We start from the raw sequence: 13,445 nt of genomic DNA on the forward strand, positions 1-13,445 counted from the left end.
TTTGCATTTGTTTCCTGGAATGATCTTACCCGACATTCCCATGGCTTGCTTTCCCCTCTTTCAGGTCCTTGTGGAAATGTAATTTCCTAAAGCCTTCTTCCCTAGCCATCTTATTTCCAACCAACAATCCTACTTACCTATATACACACACACACATACACTCACCATTCCACCCTCCCTGCTTAACATTCTACGAAGTGTTTGTCATCTAGCATATTATATTTTACTTATCTCCCCTATAACCAGAATGCAAATTCTATGAGGGCAAGATGCTTACTTTGTTTACTGCCATAGTCCCATCAGTAAACAGTATATAGCACTCGGTAGGGACTATTTTCTTTTTTTTTTTTTGCCACACCCATAGTATGGGCCAGGGATCAAACCCCCACCAGGACCTGAGCCACTACAGTGACAATGCTGGATCCTTAACCTGCTGTGCCACCGGGAAATCCCAGGTACTATTCTCTATTTTTTATTTATTTGCTTTTATTTTTTGCCGCACTCTTGGGATATAGAAGTTTCAGGGCCAGGGATCGAATCCAAACTGCAGCTTTGACCTATGCTGCAGTGGCTACAACACCCAATCCTTAACCCACTGTGCTGTAACAGGAACTCCCACACTATTTTCTAAGGAAGGAATAAACAAAGGCAGGGAAGGGCCTGAAACTACTTTTCAGGAAAAGTGCATCTAGTTTTCAGTGTTAACTTCTTTTCATCACTGTGGTTTTTTGGTTATGCATTGGTTTTGAGTGTTATGTGAAATGAAGAAAGGGGGTTAGGATTCCACAGTGCAAAAAAGGTAGCACAAGACATGTGATGATCCATAAACCAAATCAATTCAGCAGAAGTAGGCCCAAGAGCTAGAGATTACAAGAAGCAGCTCTAAGGGAATCCACAGAAGTCACAGGAAGGGCTTCAAACTTTATACAGAATGTTGAATGAGAGCAATCAAGCCAATCTTACTAGCTCTCAAAAGCATCAGGGAGACCAAGATGACTGAAGATCATAAGATGAAACCTAGCTCTATACCAGTTAGTTTGACACATCCCTATAATGGGGAATCCAGTTGTTCAGAATTTGTATATTGACTTATGCTTCATCTATTCCAAGGAAACACCGCTGATAGTATCTCTTCTACCAAATGCAAATCACTAAATTTTAATTTTACAGTGTCATTCATCCTCACCTCATTTACTACTTTATTCTTCCATTCAAACCAGACCAAAATTCCTAAAATATCAGCAACTGCCACAAAAGTTTCAAGAGAGATACAGCAAACAAAAATCTTAACTTGTCTTATTTTATTTTTTGCTTTTTAGGGCCACACTCACGGCACATGGAGGTTCCCAGGCTAGGGGACCTATCGGAGCTATAGGGGACCTATCGGAGCTATAGGTGCTGGCCTTCACCACAGCCACCGCAGCACAGGATCTGAGCTGCATCTGGGACCTATACCACAGCCCTCAGCAACACCAGATTCTTAACCCCTAAGCAAGGCCAGGGATCAAACCTGCGTCCTTATGGATACCAGTCAGATTCCTTAACCACTGAACCATGATGGGAACTCCCTTGTCTTATTTTAGAAAATGGAGAAAGAATGAACAGAACTTAAGACTCAAGTGATCTTTTTTCTTAAGTGTTTAACGTTCTGTCAAATTTACCTTTTTCCGGAGTTCCAGTGGTGACTCAGCTGTAATGAACCGACTAGCATCCATGAGGACTTGAGGGTTCAATCCCTAGCCTTGCTCAGTGGGTTAAGGATCCAGCATTGCTGTGAGCTGTGTTGTAGGTCACAGGTGCTCAGTTCTGGCATTGCTGTGGCTGTGGTGTAGGCTGGCAACTGCAGCTTGGATTGGACCCCTAGACTGGGAACTTCCCTATGCCATAGGTGTGGCCCTAAAAAGACAGAAAAAAAAATTACCTTTTTCCTTTTAGAGCTTTTAAACTATAGCTTTCTCCTTTTAAATTTGGGAACATTTTGGCATAAAAATTCTTTTCATTGAAATATGTAATTTACAAGTCTTACCTTGTGTATGTGGTTTTATTATGTCTCAAGAAAAAGGTATTTACTATCAGTTTTTCCAGGCACCACCAAGAAGGCTATAATTTTTTTTTTTTTTAGATTTTTTAAAGAGTCAAGTATAAAATTATGAATCATCTGAAAATTTCCTAAGAGAGTACAAAGCTTGGCACACAGAGGGGGACTGTGTACAAGCTGACAGTTTAAAATCTGCCATAAGGGAAATCCAACCTGCATTATCTAGGACTGGAGTGATCTGATTCCTTCTGGCCATTTGAACATTTTACTGCATTTCAGTTTCTCCACATAGTGGACATACAGAATCCAATTTACTCAAGTACACTATTAAATATCAATTTGTCATATAAACCAGTTTCACCAGACAAAAGCCGAGAAAGGCAGCAGTCCAAATAGCTCAGGGAAAAGAGAAATAATTATTTGGCTTTACCTAAATAACTTAGGGAGTAAGGCTTATAATGGGGCTCCTACATGGGGGGCGGCATTATTATAACATGCTAATGCATCCTTTGAAAGTAGATTTGCTATATTCTTATAGAAAAATATTCAGGAGTTCCCGTCGTGGCACAGTGGTTAACGAATCCAACTAGGAACCATGAGGTTGCGGGTTCAGTCCCTGCCCTTGCTCAGTGGGTTAATGATCCGGCGTTGCCGTGAGCTGTGGTGTAGGTTGCAGACGCGGCTCGGATCCCGCGTTGCTGTGGCTCTGGCATAGGCCGGTGGCTACAGCTCCGATTCGACCCCTAACCCGGGAACCTCCATATGCCGTGGGAGCGGCCCAAAGAAATAGCAAAAAAAGACAAAAAAAAAAAAGAAAAGAAAAATATTCAGGGAAAACCACAACATGGTAATATTCCACTGCTAAATCATAATTACAATACAGAGTGCTTCCCCTCCGTAGCTGGAAAAAGTGAAATGAAATGCCCACAGTAACGCAACCAGCATAATGACAATGCCAAGCTGGAGCCTCACTCTCCAAGCTCAAGTTCAGCACCCTGCCTATCATCTTTCTCTGTACATTTTCTGTGCTAAAAAGCATAAGTATGACTACTGAAGTGTAGGACTCCTGGGACATCTTGGTAGTTGCTCATTATAATTACCTGGAGAATGGAGACAACATCTATATAATGCATTTCATTCCACTTGGGCTCAGTAACACATGTCTGCAGCTTGGGCAATGGTGTATTTGATGCTGATGTCAAAGTCCACAACAGAAAGGGACTTGAGTACCTTTGCACTGTGGTTCGGTTTTCTTAACCTTCCGTCTCGCCTCCCCATGCATTTCCTTTCTGAAATTGAAGTCCTCTACCAGCGGACAGAAAATTTCTAAATAGCAATAACCCAGACCTCAAGTTTGCCAGCTGGACTCACCCATCAGCAGAAACATGTTTGGGGAATGACTTCTCAGAAACGAGTGCAGAGGCATCAAAGAGGTGAGGCAATAACTCCCTACTCGTATGTAATGGTTTCTTCTCCTTCGTGTTTTACAGCCTGCACTTGCTATCTTTCTCTTCTCTGAACACAAAATAATTTTTAGCAAAGAACGAGCTTGAGGAGAGAACAGCACACTCTCACAGGAGCTATCCTTCATGAACAAAAAGTAAGGCGACTCATCAAGAAAATTCCTATTTATGGTCAGAGTCAGAGCAGGTGTCATTAATTACCTGCCAAATCATTAATTGGCCAAGTGAGAAAATCTCATTAGTAATATCAATAATGGCCTGTACAGGACTGAATTTTCTTTCTTCTAAAATAAATTTCCTAAGGGCTATCCAGTGAGAATCTTGGAGGGGAGAAATCTACCAAAGTAACCCAGAAGCACTGAATACAGGCAATTGGCCACAAACCCAACAATTTGGATTTATTTTATTTTATTTTATTTTATTATTTTATTGCTTTTTAGGCCATACTCGAGGCATACAGAGGTTCCCAGGCTAGGGGTCAAATCAGAGCTACAGCTGCTGGCCTAAGCCACAACCAGATCAATGCCAGATCCGAGCCATGTCTGCAACCTACACCACAGCTCACAGCAATGCCGGATCCTTAACCCCCTAAGGGAGGCCAGGGATCAAAACCCGAAACCTCATGGTTCCTAGTCGAATCTGTTTCCACTTCATTTCCGCTGCGCCACGACAGGAATTCCGGATTGATTTTAAAATTAGCATAGGATCATACTCCTGATGGGAAAATATTTGATTTATATGCAAGAGTTCAAGAAGTCAAGAAAACATTATACGTCATCATACCAGTCAGGTCCAACATCTTGGGCCACCGTCTACTTCCGATCTAGTCTTCTTATCCTAGTGTAGTTTCTCCTCCATGCAAGCATTGTTTTAAAATGATTTTGAGGTCAGCAATCCTCTCTATAAACCAGTCCAGTGCAGGGCCCTTTTTTAAGTGGGAAAATATGAATCTGAGAGTCAATTCCCTTTAGTTTTACTGCGTATGAGCTAGTTAAGAGTACCTGGTGAGGCTCTTCCTTCTAGCTTGGAAATAGTCCTTTTAAATTATGTCCTTTTCATTTTGCATGATCCCCTGGTCACAGGTTCTGGGGCATCTGATCTTCATTCAAAAATAGATCATTGAGGAGTTCCCGTCGTGGCTCAGTGGTTAACGAATCTGACTAGGAACCATGAGGTTGCGGGTTTGATCCCTGGCCTTGCTCAGTGGGTTAAGGATCCAGCATTGCCACAAGCTGTGATGTAGGTTGCAGACTCAGCTGGAATCCCGAGTTGCTGTGGCTCTGGCGTCGTAGGCTGGCGGCTACAGCTCCGATTAGACCCCTAGCCTGGGAACCTCCATATGCCGCAGGAGCGGCACAAGAAAATGGCAAAAAGACAAAAAAATAAATAAAAAATAAAAAATAGATCATTGAGATAAACTTTAGAAACAAGCTTAGAAAGTCCTTTTAGATGATCAGTTAAACTTTGCAACAATATAATAGCAAAGAACTACCTAGGAAGTAAATCTTACTGAATACTGACCACAATCAACAGAATTAGATTAACAGATTAACAGATATCCATTGAAACATCTCTTTTGCTCACTTTTATCAAATATAGCCAAACTAAGACTAATTTATTTGCCAATTAAGTTTGGTCTCAACAAACTTGACCGATGATTTATATAAATATAATCGATCATATAGGATTTTCTAAAAAATTGGCTTTGCTAGAACTTTTATAAGAAATCTCAGACTTAGCTGTTAAAAGCCATCTCAGAGCTTTTAGGAAAGTCATGCCTAGGGCTTGTCATAAATTTTGTTTTAAAGATTTAGGTGAGGAGTTCCCATCGTGGCTCAGTGGTTAGCGATCCGACTAGGAACCATGAGGTTGAGGGTTCGATCCCTGGCATCGCTCAGTGGGTTAAGGATCTGGTATTGCCGTGAGCTGTGGTGTAGGTCGCAGATGCGGCTCGGATCCCTCGTTGCTGTGCCTCTGGTGTAGGCCATTGGCTACAACTCAGATTAGACCCCTAGCCTGGAAATCTCCATATGCCGAAGGAGCGGCCCTAGAGAAGACAAAAAAAAAACCAGCTGGAAATTAGCCCCCAAAAGGTAAAAAACTTCCAAAGTAAATAAAATAATGAGAAATCCAGTGTATCTTCACTCTCTAAGAAAGTGAGAGTAAGACATCTATCCACAGTAAATACATTTGTAAAAATTAATAAATAAAAAAAAGATTTAGGTTAATTCCCCCCTTTTCAAAATCCCAAAATGCCTTGAGATTTCTTCAGGCTACCTACAAGGTGGCCTCCCTAATTTATCTGATAAAGCTGCTGGGAACCTAAGAGTTTGCAGTCAGTCTTTGGAGGGATCAGATAAAAGAGAAAAATATTTCAATTCTGCTTAGAAAAGTACAATTTACCAAATTACTTTAAGTCATAATTAGCTTAAGGGGAAGAGTTTCTTTACACCTGGGAAAGAGAGATTAAAAGCCAGTACTATTTCAGGTAGAAACCATAAAATTATAACCATATTTGCCAGTTCACTCAGTCCAATGCAACTATCTTTTTTTTTTTTGTCTTTTTGCTTTTTCTAGGGCCGCTTCCCGTGGCATATGGAGGTTCCCAGGCTAGGGGTCTAATCGGAGCTGAAGCCGCTGGCCTACGCCAGCGGCCACAGCAACTCGGGATCAGAGCCGAGTCTGCGACCTACACCACAGCTCACGGCAATGCCAGATCCTTAACCCACTGGGTAAGGCCGGAGATGGAACCCGCAACCTCATGGTTCCTAGTCGGAGTCGTTAACCACTGAGCCACAACAGGAACTCCAAATTAAGATTTCTTAAAAGATGTTTTCTCAGGCTTGCTTTTTTTTTAATTGTATATGCAAAAAGAGCCAGTTTTGAACATTTCAAATCTCACCCAAACCAATATTCTCTGAAGTCTAAAGAATATTGTGGCCACGAAGCATTATAATAAAATATCATCCTTTTCTTAGAATTAGCCTCTTTCCAGTCAGACAAAATTTGCCCAAGAGGGCTCCACAGTGGAACCGAACCAGAATTTCCTATTTCACAAGGCAGAATGGCCATCACAAATGACAATACAGAACATAAAAATACAAATCACACAGGCATGGCCATCGTAATCAGACACTCCCTTAAATTCAAGATTGTAGTCTCAGAAAACCTACAGAGACAAGGAACATTCAGATCCAAGTACTAATAAACAAACAGAAGTGTCTTGGGTCTTCAAAGATTTCAAAGGGAGGAAAAGAGGCCAGCTTGAGAGAAGAAAGGAAGGCAGAAAGTGCAACAAAGTCTCATGGCCCTTACCCCGTCGGGGCACTCTGGCCAGTCGTCTTCATCAGGAGACCAGGGACCAAAGGGTCCAAAGGGACCAAAGCTGCCCTGGCTCATGTTTTACTCCACCTAGAAGCTGATGGCAAGTGCCAAACTTCAGCTCACACTTCCTTCCTGGTGCCTCTCTCCTGGCCTCTCCCATCGAGGCGGGCCCTGCAGGGCTCCCCACCGCCTCCATGTTGCAGTCCTCACCAGCCTGCGTCCTGCACCTTGGCCCGCGCAGGCACGGGTGGCGGTGGAGTTCCCGAAGTCCATCGCGCCGCCTGCCGGGGAAGCGGCTCTCGGGAGCTGGCAGCTCCAGATCCTGGGAGCGGAAAGGAAGGCACTGGGCGGCTCCTAGAGCAGGGGTCTCCTGGCGAGGGCCGTGCGGCGCCGGGAGACGCTAGGGGACCGCCCCCTTCGGCGGCAGACCTCAGCCGACCCGGGCGGGGCCAAGTAGGGCGGGTTGGGGAGGAAACCTCCAGGTACGCGCCTGGCTCCGCCCCTCCCTGCTCTGCGACGCGGCTGGACCCACCCTTCGCCTGCGCAGCCCTGGAGCCGGCCAATCCACAGCCTTCTGCGGGCTCCCAGGCGGAGCATTGGTCGTCGTTAAGAGGGGGCGGGAGTTTAAAGAGAGTTTGGGGGCTGAGGGGTGTGGCCGGCGGAGGCTGGAAGGGGAGGCCATGTGGCAGAGGATGCCCACCTGCCCGTCCTCCACATCCTCTTTGCCTTTTCTTTTCTTTTCTTTCTCATGCCCCCTCCCTGCACCAGGATGTGGGGAGAAGAGGAAGTGGCAGGGAACACCTGTTTTGAGCTCAATGGGCACCCAATAAATGTTATAGACTGAAGCCAACACTGAAATCCATTTCTGCTTTAATAGAAAGCCACTGCAGTTCTGATCCCCCATCCAAACTGGCTAGTAAACCAACATACATAAAGTCTTCCCCAGGTTGGTCATATTAACCTATTTCACTTTAAATATCTGCCGCAATTTGACGACCTGGATCCAAAGCCCGAACTCTGATTTAATGACAGAACTGTGAATTTACACGGCATCTTTCAACCTAATAGTTGGACAAGTATTTCTGGAGTCAGGCTGTCTGAATTAAAATTCTTGCTCTGCCCCCTTAATAGCTGTGTGACTTCAGCAAAATTACTTAACACAGGAGTGTAGTTGTTTTACCTATAAAACGGCAATGACTCAAATACATGCAAGGCATCTAACACAATGCCTGACCCAAAATAAATGCTAGTTCTCTTTTTTCTTAAATCTGTTAGAAGTAAGTACTAATTCCCTGATGGTAAGGACTATCCAATTTATCAAAATGTCCTCCTGGCTCATAGGACAGACAATAAATATTGTGCAAGATGAATTCAAGCCAGGAATTAAAACTCCATTTTAAATCTATTTAATATTTATAGAGAGCCTAGCCTGTGCCAAATCCTTTGTTAAAATTAAGTTCCAGAAATTCAAACGTGTGGGATACCATCTAACCAGGCAGGCAGATTATAAATAAATGAATTACCAATATAGAAGGGATGCCACCAGAGGATTACAGGGAGTCCAGAGGATGCTGGAATACTGGTGAAAAGGCTTTCCTAAAACCATACAACTGTGTTTCGAGAAAATCTTGAACCAGAACCAAGGCCCTGGATGACTGAACATGATCTTTGAGGCAATGGTGAGGATCAGGTAGTCCTATCATTCAGGATACAAAAGATACACCAGACCACATTTGAAAATTAGGTATACTTGGGCAAGCGCTAAAATGGTGATTAACTCTTAAGCAAAGAGGGTGTTTTTCAGTTGTTTCGCTTCTAGAAGCACTGCGTCTCTACCTTGGCCTCCACCACCTTGTTTCATTGGCTGGGCCCATAAAATACAAAATCAGTGATGGAGAAAGGGGGAAACACTCAAACAGCTGAAAGAAACGCTCTTGCTTATTTTTCTTCACTGTGTGACTCTGGATTCCAGTGTCACTTGGAAGAAAGAGAAAACCAGACCCAGACTTCCAGAAAATGGCCTAACGCTCACAGCTAGGTCTTCATGCTCTCCTGCTAAAGACGGTTTCACAGAACATCAGTACAGAGATGGTCGCTCAATAACTATAAGGAAGGAAGACCAAAAATAAGACCCCACTCAGTCATCTTGTCTGAATATGACAAAAACGAAGTCACTGACAAACCAAAAGCCACCCGACATCATCCAATCCTGACTAATTTGAGTAGCTCAATCATACATGACAATACTCAGTAACAAGGAGTAGGCTTTCCTCCCTTTGTGTCCCTTTATAAAACCAGGAGGCACGCAGAGCACTTCCTCTCCCATTTCATTAGCCAGAATAAGATCATGTGCCACTTCCTGATCCAGCCACTGGGAAGGTGAATAGGATGCTTATAATTGACCCTGATACGTTACAGTTTGCCCCTGAGTCATGACAGCACCAGAATAGATACCTGAACAGAACTGGCCAAAAAAAAAGGTGGTGGATAATTAATAGCTTCTTAATCAGGAGTTGTGATAGATATTGCAAATGTGCTCCAACATCCAGTTGTCTTCTAGAGTAGGTGTCCCACCCCCTTGAAGATGTGCATATCGATATGTGACTAGCTTTGGCCAATGAGATGTGAGTAAAAGTGAAATATGACTTAGAAGCTCCCTGAGTTCTGGTCTCCTGGGAGTTAGCGGTGCAGGAGATTTATTGTGGGTAATTGCTGAAAGATACTGGGGAGAGCAATCGGCAGTAGGCAGGGGAAGCTCTTCAGGCTGCATTGCAGGTCTGACATCCATGGGGGAACTAAAAAGAGGGATCTATAAGGAGGACTGGGTTAGGAAGAAGCTCAGACTGTGATGCAGCTCTGAGAAAGTCTGAGCCAAGGCCAACAGAACTTCAGATGTAGATTACTTGTAAGGGTAGTCCCATGCTGGGCAGAGATGACCAGGCACAAGTAACCCAGCTGGGCTGCAAGCTGCCCAGAGAGATCTTAACCTCAGCTTGACCACAATAGCAGATCCCAGAGGCACAAAGACCTGGCGACTGTCGCCTTACTTCACTCCCTCACAGCAATTTCTCTCTCAAAGGGAAATCTGAGCAGAAACTCCAAGCCTACCACACAAGAAGCTCTTGATTTCAAGTGTTGGATTCTTCAGCTACAAGGACCCAGGAAGAACATGTGAAGGAGATGCATCCTCCATCAGCCTTGATCCCTAAGTCACCGCATCAGGCAGATTCCTACCCACACTCACACTGAGCCTATAGCATGAGCAAGGAAGAAACTTTTATTGTGTTTAAGTCACTGAGATGTGAGGGTTATCATAATATACCAGTATGTATATCATAACACACTATATTTGGATGTTTTCTTTCTTTCTTGATTAGTCTTGTTATAGATTTGTCCATTTTATTGGAGTTTCAGAGTCCACTTTTAACTTTTTTACCATGTCTTTTTTTTTTTTTTTTGGTTTTCATTTATTTATTTCCAGCCTTTATTATTTTCTGCTTTCTAATCTCTTTGAGTTTACCTTGTTATTTTTATAACTTCTTGAGTTAATCACCAAACTCATTTAAATCTGTCTTCTAAATAGAGCTTATGCTGCATCCCAAAATTTTATTTCATATTTTCACCATTGTTCAGTTGTAAATACTTTGTAACTTCCATTACATATGATTCCATGAATCACTGAGATCTTTTTTTGCATCCAAATGAATTTTTTAAAATGTGTTAATGTTTTTACTACTGATTTTAATTTGTCTTGGAAAGAATTATCACTTTGAAAGTGATGGTTTGAAATATATTGGGACTTCCCTTTTCATTCTCCATGTTTAATATTTGAACATGTTTTGGAACATTTTCATATAGCATGTGCTACTTATTCAGCCCATAAATAACATTTTTAATAGACAATGTTGACTATATATATGTCATATGTCTCTGATTAAACTGTTGTTAGCTCCTTGAGATGGTGTCCTACAATTTTTTTCTTTTACTGCGCTGTGAGAGCAGATAAAATGTCTTTGAGTAAGTTTAAATGGACAGGGATGAGGATGGGGAAAGAAAATCAATCATTGTAAAAATATTTTTTAGCCTAAATGCCATTAGTAATCCTAGAACTTGTTTCCCACACAACTTATACCTTCTTTCTGAAAATAATGAAAATGAATTTTTGCACAGTTACTGTGGGCCAGGCACAATGATGACTACATGAGTAACTTAGTTTAATCCTCAAAGAGATTAAATTAAAGCCTTAGGGAGTAGGTTCGATTGGGTGGTTCAGAGACTTAATAGGAAGATTGGGAACCAGACCCCGGAAGCAGTCAGGAAACAAGGGAGACTAAGCAATGGGGCCACTGCAGCCATGCTACACTGTGCCTGTCCACCAGGGGCCGCTACACCTGCCACGACCTCTACCCACCACAGCGGCTGTCACAAACCCAACCCCACCCTCACCTAACTACAGGTCACTCTGTTAAGATTAAAAGCCCCAGGAGGGAAGATCCAAGGTCAAATGCTATCTGGGGCCAGAGAAAAAAAGAAGCTGTCCTGCCTTCATTGAGAGAGAGATGGGGGAGCTCTGCCTCCCATCATGACTTAATCAGTAGGTCATTCACTCCAAAATTGAGAGAGGGTTCATTTTCTGAGGGTTTTTTTTTTTTTTTTAGAGCCACACCTGTGTCATATGGAGGTTCACAGGCTAGGGGTCCAATCAGAGCTACAGCTGCCCACTTATGTCACAGCCACGTAAGATCACAACACCAGATCTGAGCCGCATCTGCGACCTACACGGGAGGTCACGGCAATGCTGGATCCTTGACCCACTGAGCAAGGCCAAGGATCGAACCCACAACCTCATGGTTCCTAGTCGGATTCACTTCCACTGAGCCACGACAGAAACTCCTTCTGAGTAGTTTTAAAAGGCATTTATCTACTATAAGATGTGTAGCATTTGATTTAAAATCATTGAATCCCATGCTCTCATGTGAGTGAAGACACTGAGCAAAGAATTCTAATTCACCATTGCTTTATCAGTTAGCAGAGTAAGAACTTGACTTTGAACAGCTTCTTGTTTCCTGTCCAACCCTCCAGACCACACTGTCCTACCTCTTTCATACTGAAAGACAGACTGGAGCCAGGCATTCCTCTGGCTGTCCCCCTCCCTTGCAGACATCATTTGTCTGTTGGGAGAACAGATTGAGAACAGATTGAGAGGTGTGGACCTTTGGGCCTCAAATAATCATAGATTTAGGAAGAAGCTCTGGCTCTGAAAACCTACAGAGTGTGCTGGAGCTCAGAGTTACTGGCTGTGGAGGCAGGGTGGGGAGGTACTTAGCAGGGGCTCCCATCATGGGTAGGAGAGGAAGCCATGTCTTTTCCTGGTGACTGACCACAGACACATCTCACTAGAGGTGAAGCTTGACCTAGTGGCTGCCACGCCATCTGCCTCCCAGCTTCCACGGCATTTTGACCTCCCTGGTTCCCTGGCTTGTTCCCTTTCCCCTTTCAATCAGCCAAGAGCTGACCCAAGCTTCCAAAATGAACTTTATCAGGAAACCAAGAGACAGCAGCGCCCACACAGCACAGTGATGTTTTCAGCATAGAGAAGGGTAACTTTATACATCTTATCCCAAGACGGGATTAGAGAACCAGAGACCCCAGGCCAGGGGGCTATTTTCTTCTTGCTCCTCCTCTGATGCACCCCCTCCTTGGTCGGAGTAGTTGAAACAGAATTCCCCATCTCTTCCACAGCCCTAATGCAGCAGATGGCATGCCCAGATGAAGGCTCTTCCCATGCTCCCCTATTGCCCGTCAACCCTCTCTCTCTTTGGTGAGATTTGGCAAAAGCAAACCAGGAAAACATTGGCTCATGGAACTGAAAGGACAACTTCAGCTGTGTTTTGACAAGACACCAAAAATCATCCGGACTCCTAGCTTGGTCCCATTCTTGGATCTCACTGGGTGGCCAGACTCTCCACATCATGGTGGCCAAGACAGCTGCATGAGATCCCCATGTGTGTTCAAGTTCAAGGCCAAAGAGAAAGTCCATGCATTTTTTTTTCTGGTAATTCCTGCTCCATTCCCAATAGTCACTACAACTGAGCCATCTTTCCATCACATGCTCATCTATGAACCAGTCCTTGAGGACAAGAGGGTATGGCAATTTGATTGGCCAGGCTTGCTTCCCCTCCTTAGACGGCAGGAACTAAGATTGAGGATAGGGAACAGCAGACCCTAGTCAGGCATGAAGGCAGGCTCCCCTTCCTTTCTCCTTCCTGGCACTAAAGGGTGCTTTTTCAGAATTTAAATCTGATCTAATCACACCTCCCATGCTAGAATCTTCAATAGTTGCCCATCACTCTTATGATAAAGCAAAAGTCCTAAGACAAAAGTCCTTCAAGGCCCGTCTTGGTCTTGGTCTTGGTCCCCTTTTCCTTCTGCCACATTCTTCTCATCCCCTTCTTGGGTTTCTTATCCTGTCTCCCTCACACCACTAGGCCTTTACTTTAGATGTTCCCTTTGCCTGGAATACTCTTTTCTCTCCTCTTCACATAATTAATTCCTGCTCAGCCTTCAAACTTTACTCGAGTGTTACTTTCTTCCCTGAAGCCTGGTCTCGCCTCCTTGGC

The 13,445-nt window shown here is 43.7% G+C and overlaps 1 protein-coding gene across 1 annotated transcript in view; it reads right to left on the reverse strand.

The window, feature by feature from the left end:
• The window catches only part of KANSL2 (KAT8 regulatory NSL complex subunit 2), a 32,954-nt gene extending 26,048 nt beyond the window's left edge, over positions 1-6,906 (reverse strand). Inside the window, exon 1 of the mRNA XM_047788108.1 lies at positions 6,817-6,906. The gene's annotated coding sequence lies outside the window, so the exon portion shown is untranslated. The remainder of the gene's footprint in view (positions 1-6,816) is intronic.
• Positions 6,907-13,445: the final 6,539 nt, after the last annotated feature.

The sequence above is a fragment of the Phacochoerus africanus genome, chromosome 7 (genome assembly GCF_016906955.1).
Source record: "Phacochoerus africanus isolate WHEZ1 chromosome 7, ROS_Pafr_v1, whole genome shotgun sequence".
Taxonomy (NCBI): domain Eukaryota; kingdom Metazoa; phylum Chordata; class Mammalia; order Artiodactyla; family Suidae; genus Phacochoerus; species Phacochoerus africanus.